General features: G+C 43.9%; 1 protein-coding gene across 4 annotated transcripts in view; it reads right to left on the reverse strand.

Annotated features, from left to right (window-relative positions):
• The window catches only part of hivep2a (HIVEP zinc finger 2a), a 101,656-nt gene that overhangs the window by 58,647 nt on the left and 30,016 nt on the right, over positions 1-12,993 (reverse strand). For 2 of the 4 annotated variants that reach the window (XM_018682962.2, XM_018682961.2), the window contains one exon: positions 8,171-8,224. The exons of 1 other annotated variant lie outside the window; for it this stretch is intronic. The gene's annotated coding sequence lies outside the window, so the exon portion shown is untranslated. Of the gene's footprint in view, positions 1-2,461; positions 3,017-8,170; positions 8,225-12,993 lie in introns of those variants that run through there. One more of the 4 variants, XM_018682966.2, reaches the window with a different exon arrangement.

Genomic DNA, 12,993 nt, shown 5'->3' on the forward strand with positions numbered 1-12,993 from the left:
ACGACAGCGTGGACAAAAATAAAAGCAGATACTGTTTGGTGTTCGCTGTGATGGACTAGCTGTCATCATTTTCATACCGTACGCAAATGAATGAATAGCTGCCTGGAAGCAGGAAAATCATATTAAAGAATCTGAAACACTGAGCTATTCTTTGGCAGGTTAGCATTAAGATAAAGTGTTGTTCTGGTGGTAAAAGGGTTAAAATATGAAAAAAAATATGATTGATATTCATCCCTCAGTTACAGGCAGTGATTATCAGTACATTAATAGCTGCAGCTAACAGAGCTAAAGGCTAATTTTGACAAGGATGTGGTTACACTTCATAAGCCAAGTTGTATAACAGCATCTTTCTGGGAAGTGACATCTCAGAAAAATTCCCATCGTCAGAGTCACATCTCCCCAAAACGAAATTTAAACCAACGCTGTTATCTCTGCTAAAGTAGAAGCGAGTGATCGGCTGTGGTCTCAGACACACATCGCCTACTCACCCGACTCCAGAGCATCTCACGGCGCGTGCATGTAAACACACACACACACTCACACGTGCACAGCAAACACACACGTGCACATACCAGGGCAGAAGCAGCACACTTCACTGTCTGAGAATTTGTGAATGGAAAAATGGTTTAACACACTTGGCGGACCAGCAGGACTTCCTACGCTCCTCTTTAGGAGGACTGCAGGGACCGACTGTTTCTCTATCTCTCTGTCTATTGGTGTTTCTATCCATCTATACGTCTACTCATCTTTCAGACTCTGTATTTGTATATCAGCCTTATCAGCCTGTCTCAGTGTTTGACTGCTTTACTGTCTCACTATTTGCCTGTGTCTGGATGTCTGGCTGTGTTTGGCTTTTTAGCATATATGACTGTCTGTCTTCTTCTATTCGTCTGCCTGTCTTCCTGTCTGTCTATCTTTTTTTTCTATTTGTTTACCCGTCTGTCTGTCTGTCTGTCTTTTCCATGTGTTTACTTGTCCATCTGAACGCGTCTGTTTTTATGTGACTCTGCCTCTCTGCCAGCCTGTCTGTCTTTTTATTTCTAAATCTGTCTGTCTGCATGACAGCCCGTCTTATGTTTGTGTCTATCTGTCACTTTATTTGTCTTTCCATCTACAGTATTTACTGAACTGTCATTCTTTTTCCAGAGAAAGAGACAGACAGCTGCATCTTTTCCACCGTCTCCTCTGTCTATCACTAAATCCAGACAGAGCACAGCCATTATGGTGCACATATCAGATTAAAAGCCCTTTTTAATAAGTTCAAAGTCAAAGTAAATGAGCACATTCAAATTAAAAGTCTGTCCAAAGGTCAGAGGTGATGGATGAAAGGAGACGGGGGAATAAGGGTGAGAAAGAAACGAGATGGAGGAGGATAAAAGAGAGATGACAAGAGTAAAGAAGGGATGAGAGGAGGAAAAGCAAAGAGAGCACATACATTTCAAAATAAAAGTCTTTCCGTGGGTCACAAGCGACAGACAAACTGAAAAAAGGCAAACAAGGGGGATGAAATGAGAAGAGGTGGAAAGTGAAGACAGACTATGAAAGGAAAAAAGAAAAGATGAGTATAGAAAGGAAAAAGATGAGAGGAGAAGAGGCAGGAAAATGTGAAAAAGAAGTAAAATAAGAGTTAGAAGCAGATAAAAAACTAAAAAAGAGATGAAAAGAGGAAGAAAAAGAAGACAAGGAATCGCTCTCAAGGTCACTGTAATCGCACCTCTGTGCTCTGGCAGACAAATGGTTGTGTGTGTTTCTCTGTGTGTGTGTGTGTGTGTATACTAGAGTAACTTGTTATGCAAGGGAGGTCCCAGCAGCGACGTGAAACATAAACACACACACACACACACACACACACACACACACACACTGAGTTCAACCTGTTTTCTTGTAAATCACTGTTCTCAAGGCTCGAGACGACCAACACCCTGTGTGTGTGTGTGTGTGTGTGTGTGTGTGTGTGTGTTGTGGTGGCACCCCTCGGTTAATGGAGGGAACTGACACCACTGTGTGAGACTGTCAGCTGTCCAGTGTGTGTGTGTGTGTGTGTGTGTGTGTGTCCATTAACAGCAGCGCCCTGGGAGAGAGTGGAGGGTGATGATGGATGAGGGTTTGAGTAGATAGATAGATAGAAAGGTGAATTTATAATAAAGAGCCTTATGTCACTGTCACTCTGTCACACACACACGCGCGATTACCACACGCTGTCACTCACGGCTGCTGCATCGCCACGACAACAGCAGACGAGGACATCCCCCCTGCTTGGTTGCAACATACCAGACGCACACACACAAACACACACAGGAAAGCACCCCCTTAACAGACTTAAAAAAAGAAAGGAAGGCAACAAAAAAGAGAGGAAGAAGATAGATAGACAGATAGATAGACAGACAGATAGACAGACAGACAGATAGATAGATAGATAGATAGATAGATAGATAGATAGATAGATAAACTGTGGACCGACCTGGCCAGCTCTCCCTCTCTATCACCAAAAGCATTCCTCCGTTTTCACACTCCCTCCTTCCATTGCCACGGTAACAGACACACCGACCGGCCGACCCTCTCTCTCACACACTTTCTCCCTCTCTCTCTCTCTCTCTTTCTCTGTCTCACACACACACACACACTTACACACACTCACTTACATGCACACACACGTAACACGCGCACACTCAAGTTTAAACTCCCATTATGTCCAGTTCGCCATCAGCAGCCATCCATTCATCCATCCACCCGCTCCTCTGTCCGTCCGCCACTCTCTGTTTACATCTGAGTGTGCTCACTCGTTCACCAGGCAGGCATGTGTGTGTGTGTGTGTCTGTGTCGGAAGGTGTGTGTGTGTGTGTGTGTGTGTGTGTGTGTGTACAGCAGAGTGGGAGCCCTAGAGAAACACTCCTCTTGCCACAGGAGTAAAGCCCAGGCGTGACGCAGAGCCAGAAATAGATGGAGGGGCCCTGGCTGGGGGGGAGGCGCTGGGCCAACACATACAGCACTTCTGCAAGGACGCACACATACTTGTACTGTACATACACATACAGTACATACACTACACATACAAGAAGAAAACGTTAGGGCTCGAGTACGCTGATACACTGCAGGCCGTCAGATGTATTTGCATTTATAAATATATAGTGTTTGTACTGCGTGTGTTTGTGTGTATATTACAGTGTATTTTTAACCCAGAAACAAACAAACAAATATTTAAATAAAGAAAGCAACAACCATTCAGTCATAAATGCCAGACATCATCTGCTGAAAGCAAACAGACCCTGAAACAAGCAGGAAGCCCAGCAGAGCATCACCAGGGGAGACAGAGCACAAGGCGTCTGCTGAAGTCTGAAGCTACCAAATAACTTCTGTCACCTGACGCTGAGGGACTGTGCATTAAAAACAGCAACAGATAGTTGGGATGTAAAAACCCTGAAATTAAAGCAACAAGGAGACATTTTAACCACTCAATGTCCTGGAGAACACAGCCAACTTTAAACCCTCAATCTACACCATGATCAAACCACATTCAACACATTCATTTGTTTCTTCATTTGACTAAAGATGCAGCATGTGTTGCTGATCTGACTGTTGGTTTAGGTCGAAGAGAACACTGTGAGACTGTACATGTATATGACAACACACATACAGTATACAGATGAACAAATATGCATAAACAGACACTGGTGATACTTCTTCACTGAATTTAACTGACTTTTATTTGTAACGGTGCATTTTCACATCTTTGTATTTCATTATTTCTTCCACCTCTTTGCATTGATGTGATCACACAGGAGCAGGTGTAGGACACATACTCAGGACTTAGAAAAGATCTATACATTCTCTGCTGTGTGTGTGTGTGTGTGTGTGTGTCACTGACACTGTGGTCCGTCCTGTTGTGCACTGAGAATACTAAACATCAATACATTTGATATGATTTATTCATGCATGCACAGTGGGCCAAGCTGAGGTCAGTGCTGGCATGTACTTACTGTATGTGTCTGTGTGTGTGTGTGTGTGTGTGTGTGTGTGTGTGTGTGGATGCAGTATATTTGCAAACCTCGACACTATGCAGCTTGTGCCTGGTTTAACTCTGATGTATACACCATGTATTATGTATGGCCATACACACAGAGAATTATGAATTACGTAGCCTGCATGTGCAGCCTGCTCTCTATAAATAGTCCTTCTCCTGTTCAACTTCACATGACAGTGAGTGTTATAGATTTTTAATTATTTTCGATTATTACTTATAATCTCTCTAAACAGAAGTGGGTTTGCAACTGGGACAAAAGGCGACATATGGACACACACACTTCTTCTAACTAGGCCAGATAGATGTCTGTTCTCTCCTAAGCATTAACTGCACATTTATAATTCAGTGCTTTATTGTTGACTATCAGCTATCACACAACACAGACTCGTTAGCATCCACACACACACACACATATATAACACACACATATACCAGCAACTGCCTGGTTATGAAACAGCTGTTGAGTCGAGGGCTGTGTACGTATCTGAGCAGTGAGAGTGCGGCTTACATAAATACTTGATCATATCTGGATCGCTCTCGGTCTGAAAATATATAATCCGCCTTGTTAGGATCGCTCACCACGAGGAGGGAGGAGCGACGGGGAGCGAGGGAGGGATCAAGGAAGAAAGAAACTGTCGATGTTGAATGGATCCGGAGCCTGAAGCGCATCACTCGAACACATCATGGTTTTAACGAGATAAAACAGTGTTAACGTTCAGCAACTAAAGCTCTGATAAGGCTCCGACACCTGTCGTCATCAACGCTGCCACGTTCACTTCATTCATTGTTTGTGCAATTCACAGCATCAGTGCTAACAAACAATTAGCATGTTTACTACACCATCATGAAAAAAAGATGTCAGATTAAACCAAACAAACATTCCTTATCCAGCAGTTATCTGTGTATGTTTGACTGTGTTTATAAGATCTACGATTTGATCGATCAGTGTCTACTTCCTGGTCGACAGGAAGTGATGTGTTCTATGCTTCTGGTGTGTTTGGAGTAAACAGAGGAAGAGAAACTGGCTCAGAGAAAAGAGCGCCACCTACAGAGACAAGATAGAAAATACAGGTGAATTCAGGGGAAGTTCTCCAACACGACTGCTCTGATCTGAAAACAAAGCACGAGGAACTAATGGATTATAAATCTGAACAAGTGTGAAAAGGGGAAGATGGAGGTGACTGTGACGGATGTGCAGTGTTTATGGATCAGACGAGCGTGTCGAGGTCATGGTGGAGGACGTAGACCGTGACCTGATCTGGATCCTGTGATCAGGAGGGACTAGAACAGAACGTAAACCGCTGAATGGGAGCCGTTTGTCTTTTGCAGACGTTACGACCCCCCACTTGCTCTTCTTCTTTGTTAATGGGGAATATTAATTTCCTGTATTCCATCTTTACTGCATTAATATTTGATGATTAAATATGACTAGGAGAGTCTCATTCTGGTTTCCAGCCGGGCGCTGTCTCGCTCTTTGTCTCTCTCGTCGTTTTATTTTCTGTCTCCCTGAAAGTGGTTTATTTCCGTCCTTCTTTGTCTTATGTTTCTTTGTCTTATACTTTTCTCTTCCTGTAGGTCTGTTGTTCTCATGTCTACCCTCAAAGTGTCTGTGCTTATATATCGATCTGTGTCTCTCTGTATCCCTCTTTAAAAGCCTCTTTGTCAGTTTTTTATCTTCTTCCTCTCGCTCCTCTCTCTCTCTCTCCTTCTGTCTTAAGCCCCGTTCAATCTGGTGGTTACTGACCAGATCCCTGTGGCTTACATTCAGTCGTTCCCATGAGCGATAAGGCTCGACGCGGATCCAGGCGGAAACGCCAACATTCGGAGTCGCCAACCCAGCAACAGTTGTTTAAACACGTTTCATCTCCAGCAGCCAGTTGTGGGCCAATGAGGAGGCAGCGAGAGGCCAGTGAGGATGAATCTGTGTCGAATCCATCACACAACACAAACGCTACTGCTCACGTTTACCACGTATACGTTCCTCCATTGGCCAGGTCAGAAATGTGACTGTTTCTCCAGGTTACCCACACACTTCTCCAGGTAACTGGACTGAGCTGCTTTGGCCAATTCAATTTTAATCCATCTCCAGTTCTTCTTGCATGTATGATTTCAGATAGCTGCCTCACTAATGAAGTTTTGTCATTTGTCATTTTGTAAGTGGTGCAGTGTAAACTACAAGCAGACTTTAATCCGAGGCAGCTTGGTCTTCCATGCCAACGGTCTGCACACGTCTGCTCCTCTCTTTCCTCACCTTCAAAGATTCACTGGTGAACTGATGTTAATGCACATGCACACACACACCTGCATGCAAACAACTGAGAATGCCTGCAAGCGCCCACATGTGGAGTGTTACACACACACACACACACACACACACACACACACACACACAAGTGCATCTACAATCATATTCACACACACACAAGCATGCAACACTTAAAATGCATGGCCACACACACAATGTTGCGTGCCTGCAAGCTTGCTCATAAAATAATACACACACACACACACACACACACACACACACTGTATAGACAACAGAGAGCAGCCAGTATCTTAGGAAGTGGAGCAGAGAAAATGCAAGGCCTGTTCTTTCCACAGCAGAGTTGACCTATAGCAAAGCATCATGGGAAACACAGTGTGGTCCTAAATACAAGGTGTTTCTCCGTGCAGCACCCAGGAGAGCTTCAGAAAAATGAAGTGAAATTGTTTCCTTCCTGTTTGTTTGACAAATTTCCGACCACAGTTGAAAGTGTGATTTGAATTTCAGTGTTTTTTTCATGTTTTATTTTTTATAAATGAATCTTCGGCTGCAACATTTCTTTGTGTTTCTCCGACAACATGCACATTTTGTTTTATCAAAGTTTCATTCGATTGAATCGAGAGAGAGAGGGGAAGACAGAGAGGGACCACTTTAGCCTCTGAGCCACAGGGGGACCCAGTCGAGTGTTATGCAACCAAGCCATGCCAACACACACACACACACACACACACACACACACACACACACACACACACACACACACACACACACACACACAGGCCAGCTGTCCCTGATTCCAGCAGTGAAAACTATCTCTCTGTCTATTTGTCTATCTCTGCTTCCCTGTCTCTCTCTCTCTTCCTCTCTCTTCCACTATCTCTCCATCTGCCTCCATCTCTATCTGTCGTTCTGTCAGCCCTTTAACACAAGATGACCAAAAGTATGTGGACACTCTCAGGCTCAGTGAAGGGAATCTTAATGCAACATAAAGTAATGGTTGCAGGAGTTTTGTTGAGGATGACCTCTGACCTCACCTCCGTCCAACACCTGTGGGATGAACTGGACTGTGACATTATCACCCAACATCTGGTGGTCGGACTGAAGCCAGAGGAGCGGAGGCTGCTGTAGCAGCAGTGGTGTGTGTGTCCACAAACTTTTGGCCATGTTGTGTATCTCATTCTCCTCCTCTTCACCCTCACTTTCTTCCTCACCCATCACTTCACACCCTCTCTCTCTCTCTCTCTCTCTCTCTCTCTCTCTCGCTGTGTCACTCTACAGGGTTTCATGTTGCCCGCAGCACCTGTCGCCCCCCGGGGTGGCACGTGCACACACACACACACATATGCAGACACACATTTACACAGAGGCGCACACTCGACTCCACTTTCTTGAAAGGTGGTGTTCATTAATAGAAGTCTTGCAGTATGTATAGGGGGCTTCCCACTTATAACAAGGGCCAGACACACACACGCACACACACACACACACACACACACACACACACACACACCCGTATGCCAGCAACCTTCCCAGCAGGCCGAACAAAGACTGAGCACAAACCCTCGAGTTCACCCTCATTAAAGAGAATCCAGCCTGCCTCTCTAACACACACACACACACTACACACACACTACACACAAGCACACACACAGCAGTAGCCGGCTGTGCGGGCACAGCTGACAACAGTGGCTGACGTCAGCTCTTAAAGGTTACCATAAACTTCCCTCAGTGGAAAACACAGCAGATCCAGGCTGATTACACAAAAAAACACAGTGTTTACCCCAAACTTCTGTTCATTAAAATTAACGAGTCAAACCTCAAAGCACAAAGGTTATCCCTGACTTTAATCACAGAAGATCAACACAAACTCAAATCATCACACATACCTTATTTCTGCACCGGAGAGAGGACACCTGTGACAGGGAACCATGGCAGAAGACCTGTGAGAGGAGACGGAGAAGAGCCGATAAGATGAAGACACAGATTTAGGACTCGTCTGTTTTCATGCTCAGTGTCGCCAACAACCTGTTGTTGTTCACTTGTGTCTTTGCCCTGTTCCCTCTCTTATCTAGCTCTTTACACTCTGTCTAAGAAGAATGCCTGTCTGTAGCTGCACGTCATTTTTAAGATGCTAATATTGTGTTGGAATTTAACAACATCTCCCGTGGGTCTGAGCTATCAAAGCCTCATGGGAGCTGTAGTAGCTGAATGCTAACATCCATGCAGGCTCCTGACAATACACCTCATTACAGTAAGAGTGACACTAGTTCTTTTCCTTAAAGGATCAGCCTGGTCATGTTGTATATTTTGCTTCTATCACACCACATGTGTATGAATCTGCTACTGAAACTAAAACACTTTATTTACTTCTGTTAAAGTGACGTTTATTTAAAACTACAGCTCTTGCTGCTGAAGGAAGTTAACGAGCTATTATGGCCCATTTTTTAAGATTTCCATCTCCACTGGGACTGAGCGTAGGGAAGTCAGAAGGTGTTGAGAGACAAAACTCACTGGTGGTTTATAAATAAATCAGACTTCTGCTTTAATGATGAACACAATCTGTACATATGAATTTTTATGTTTTGTAAAACGCTAAAATTCTGTTTTAAACACAAAAAAATGCAATTTATTTCATATTCTAGTCAGATTTAAAGATATTTCCTGATTATACAAAATAAACCAGCACCTCTAATCTACGAATATCAGCAATATGAGACCCTGGTGATAGCCATCTGTCCTCCTGTCTGTCTGTTCAGCATTTGTCTCTGTGTGTGTGTCATCCAGTTCAGGCTTGCCCCATAAAGCTAAAATTATTCGGGGCTGTCCCCACGGACGCTCCAGCTATGCGTCTGTTTCATGGAAGCCACTTTGGTCCCAGAGACATCAGGGGTATCCAGTTTAGTGTTACACAAGCAAAAACTACGCCAGTAACACACACACACACACACACACACTCAACTACAAGGTCTATGATAAACAGCAGTGTGTCAGGGTTATAGGGGCAGAGCTGTCAATCACAGCTGACTGAGCCAAACTAACTTTTACTGTCGTACTGAAAGAACCCTCAGACGACTGTTGGTAACTGTGAAGTAACTTCACCAAAACCAGAGTGAGATCAGAAACAGAGCGAATAAAAAGCCTCTTCAGCCTGGATACGTTTTTGGAACGATTACTCAAACTACCAGCCAATTTCAGTCTCATCCGAGTGAAATCTTTTCCAACATACTCCTGGCATTAAATTCAGCACCAATTCCCTCACGCGTTTTTTCGGCAAATTCTCACAGGCGAAGCTGCTTTTATCCATTTTAAAAGATGATTTGGGTGTCATTTGTGCCTCTTCATCATTCACGTGGTTAAGAGTACATGAAGAGTTTTTCTTTTTCGTCCACCTGTGAAAGGGAAAACAAGCTTGTGTGGAAATGTGGGAAAAAGATTTCACTCATTTATCTCAGTCTTCTGATCCAATAAGGAAAAAAGTCCAACCTAATAGATCAACATTTTAGGAAATACATTTGTTCACTTATATTCCAGCACCTAGCTTGGCTCTGCCCAAAATACACAAATAAACACACCTGCCAACACCTTTAAAACTCACTGACTGATGTGAGTTTGGCAGCTTCACACCTGCACAGAGACCGATATTAAAATCTGTGCTCACCGACTCATGCTACAGCCAGGTGATGTTTTTAAAATGTCTGTTTCTGTGCAGCTTAAACAAGTGTGAGCTTTAAAGGTACCGGTCGGTGCGCTCTGGACAGATCCTGGCTAGCTTTTTCCCCCTGCTTTATGCTAAGCTAAGCTAATTAACTTACACCTCTGATACACAGACACACCATCTTCTCATTTAGCTCTCAGAAATAAAGTGAATATCTGCACTTATAAAACTGTTGAGCTACTTTTTTGAGGGAACCAGGAAATGCACATTAAAGAAATGAATCCAGATTTAAAACCCATTTCAAGGTTTACTCTTAAAACTGTTTGCATGTAAGATGATCAGACTGTACTTTAGACTGTAAATCAGCTCTGCTTGTTGTTTGTATTTAACAAAGTCACATTAATACAGTATTATCTGTAAACCATATGAAAATCAGTTAAATAACGACAGTCTGTTCAAAACTTTGTCTCTAAACGAGGCATTCAAAGTCATAGCTGTAGGAGCAGACTGATAAAACTTCCAGTTAAGAGGTTTTTTCAATCCCTGATGCTTTAAAAGATCAAATTGCACTGGACTACATTTAGTTAAGGAACTCTTGCCTCGTCTTCCCCTGAGCTGACAGGAGGAGAAGCTGCCAGGCTGGCTCTGTGTGCGCCTGTGTCAGTCAGTCAGCCAGCGGTTCGTTAACTAATTAGTGAGCTCGTTTATCTCATTAGGCTCTGATTGATCTGCCAGCTGATGGACTGGCAACTGAGCGCCCCGTGTGTGTCTGTTGTACGTCAGATGGAGCGGGCTAATCGATATTAACAACACAGGGAAGAGTTTAACTGTTACGCAACCTCATTATCTGGCAGCGACTGCACAGGGGAGGGGGAAGGATTCCAGCGTTACACCAATGTCACCAGAAGGGCAGCCTTCCTGTTAGCTTCAGGAAATTAGCGCAGATAGCACGGCTAGCTGGCTGTCAGATGATATCTGATGGTCCGGGCGGTGCACGGGCAGACTCACACAACTTTCAACTGTGTGTCAACCTGCCACACACAAACACACACACACACTGCCACACACAGAAACAAGACACTTGGTGTGTTTTCTCTGAAGGAATATCAGTGTCCTTTTGTGCTTCTGTATTTTCTTCCTGACATTTTTGGAAGTTGTTTCTGCGGTTCTCATTTTTCCATTTCAGCTGCTCCTGTTTGGCAGAGCCCGACCTCACTGTGACTTACTTCCTCCAACAAATTAAAAGAAGGGAAAAAACACTCAAATAAAGGAGTGTGTGTCACCCCTCGCTTCCCGACAAAAACAAAACAAAACAGGTTGTTTACCATCAGAACGCGGGATTCGGGATCCGAGGCACCCGGAAAACTTGAAGCATGTCGGGAAAGCTTCATTAAGGCACTGTGGGAATGTTTTTTGTTTTTTAATTCAGTCTTTATTTCTCTGAGGGGAAATTCCACACATTCCCACCTGGGAGCTGCCCAGTATAACCACAGCCCTGCACCTCTGGGAGGTAACAGCTGTACTGGGGCAGACTGGGAGTTGAACCAGGGACCTACAGAGTGCCAAGCTGCTTCGTCAGGCTGTAAACTGCCACAGAGCAGAAAACAGAGCCAATAATAAACTTCTGGATCATCTATGTAGAGCTTAATCTAATTCACTCGATAGCACGACAGCTTTTTAAAAACATAAACCACAGTAGATTCTCACAGAGCACCAGCGTTGTTTTCAGATTGCATCAATAAATTCACAGTTTCCGAGTTGTAAAAGCAGCGTGAAGACAAGAGGGCTCTTTCTGCTGACGAAACAAACATAGAAAAGAGGTTAAAGGGGCATTTCACTAATTCTACACATCCACTTCAGTTTACTCGTCACAGAAAGTCACACTCAGCTGATAAGAAAAGCTGCATAATGGCTCTGCAGGGACATTTCCAGAGTTTGAACAACAATGTCATTAGGGTTACCTTCAGTCTCTTTACAGAAATACTTCATTCTGCAGTGCCTCTTTAAAGAGGTTCATCTGAAGAGTAAAGTAATGAGGCTGCAGCATTAACCCCATCCACACCCTTCCTAACAGTGCCTTCACAGAGAGTATAACAGAGTGACATTAACATGATATAACTCCTCCTGATGTTAAAGCAACTCAGCAGAAAGTTGATCGCTACATCTGAAATTAAATGTGCTCCATCACTGCACTGTACCCTGAGTGTGTGGACTTCTGATGAAGTGCATTGATGAGGCGAATCCAGGTAAAAGCCATTAACCTTCACTGATTCCTCTTATTAAATTTATATCGATCACAGGAGGAGGAAATGGAGATAAAAGAGAAGCAGAAGAGTGAGAGAGGAAGTTTTTAAACTCTGAGAATCTGTGGTCGAGATCAGGAAACAGAGACGGCAACTCAAAGTCAGGAGGCCGTTTTAGTATTTTCTAGACTCAGAATTCATGCACACACACACACACACACACACAAACACTCCTCTAGCTCTGACTGCCCGTTCACCTTTAGCTTTCCCTGTGACGCAACAGCTCAGGGAGGGCAAAGAGAGGCCAAACTGTAAAAATCTGGCTTTGAACCCCTACACACACACACACACACACACACACACAAAGCTTTCTGCGTTGCTACTGCACCATTCAGCATCAAATATGCATCAAATTATATAAGAGAGACTATTATGTAACAGACTCTATCCCCTTCTCTACCCCAATGTGTGTGTGTGTGTGTGTGTGTGTGTGTGTGTTTCATGCTGAGGTCTATGGCTAATGAAGCCATCTTTGCAGGGGTAAAACACAGAAACAGAGGGAGAGGAGGAGGAGGGAGGAGCTAAATATAACTCCTCTGGCCGTGAGCAGCATCTGAGAGGAGGAGAGGAGAGGAGGAGAGGAGGAGAGGAAAGGAGGAGAGGAAAGGAGGAGAGGAGAGGAGACATATGGAGAGAAAAGAGGGAGATGACTGTGGAAAAAAGTAGACAACAAAAAGATGGAGAGGCTGACCAAAATTTCCCTTGATGTCAGCTACAGTTAAGAGTTCTGGATATTTGTTTAAAAAAGATG

The sequence above is a fragment of the Lates calcarifer genome, linkage group LG7_1, assembly GCF_001640805.2.
Source record: "Lates calcarifer isolate ASB-BC8 linkage group LG7_1, TLL_Latcal_v3, whole genome shotgun sequence".
Classification (NCBI taxonomy): Eukaryota; Metazoa; Chordata; class Actinopteri; family Centropomidae; genus Lates; species Lates calcarifer.